Source organism: Egretta garzetta, unplaced genomic scaffold (assembly GCF_000687185.1).
Source record: "Egretta garzetta isolate BGI_Z169 unplaced genomic scaffold, ASM68718v1 scaffold143, whole genome shotgun sequence".
In the NCBI taxonomy this organism is placed as follows: domain Eukaryota; kingdom Metazoa; phylum Chordata; class Aves; order Pelecaniformes; family Ardeidae; genus Egretta; species Egretta garzetta.
The window spans coordinates 597,102-597,500 of NW_009259310.1; the positions used below are offsets into that span (position 1 = coordinate 597,102).

At 61.4% G+C, this 399-nt stretch overlaps 1 protein-coding gene across 1 annotated transcript in view; it reads right to left on the bottom strand.

Annotated features, from left to right (window-relative positions):
* The window catches only part of MAMDC4 (MAM domain containing 4), a 14,088-nt gene that overhangs the window by 11,118 nt on the left and 2,571 nt on the right, over positions 1 to 399 (bottom strand).

Here is a 399-nt window from a genome sequence, read left to right on the forward strand (position 1 = left end):
AGCCCTGGCGAAGCTGGCGCCTCTGCCAGGGGCGTGGGGACCAGGCTCGCCATGTCTGACCACAGGGACAGTCTCTGAGCATAAGGAGCAGTCAGAGAGACTTCGGGTGCCAGGCACAGGTTAGGGTGCAAGGCATGAGCTCTGGGTGCAGGGCACGGGCTGGCAGCATGGTGCGCCTGGCCAGGGAGGGCAGCTGTGTTGGGGGGCAAGGAGAAACAGGGTGCAAGGAGCAAACCCCAGGGTGGGAAAGGTATAAATGGGTCATGACGGACCTGGGCAATGGCAAGCCCCAGCAAGCAGGGAGCCGTAGGACTGGGGGGGGCTTAGCCATAAAAACATTGGGGCTTAGAATTCAGAACAGAACTCTGGCTGTCTGGAGACTTGGGACAGGCAGGGAGG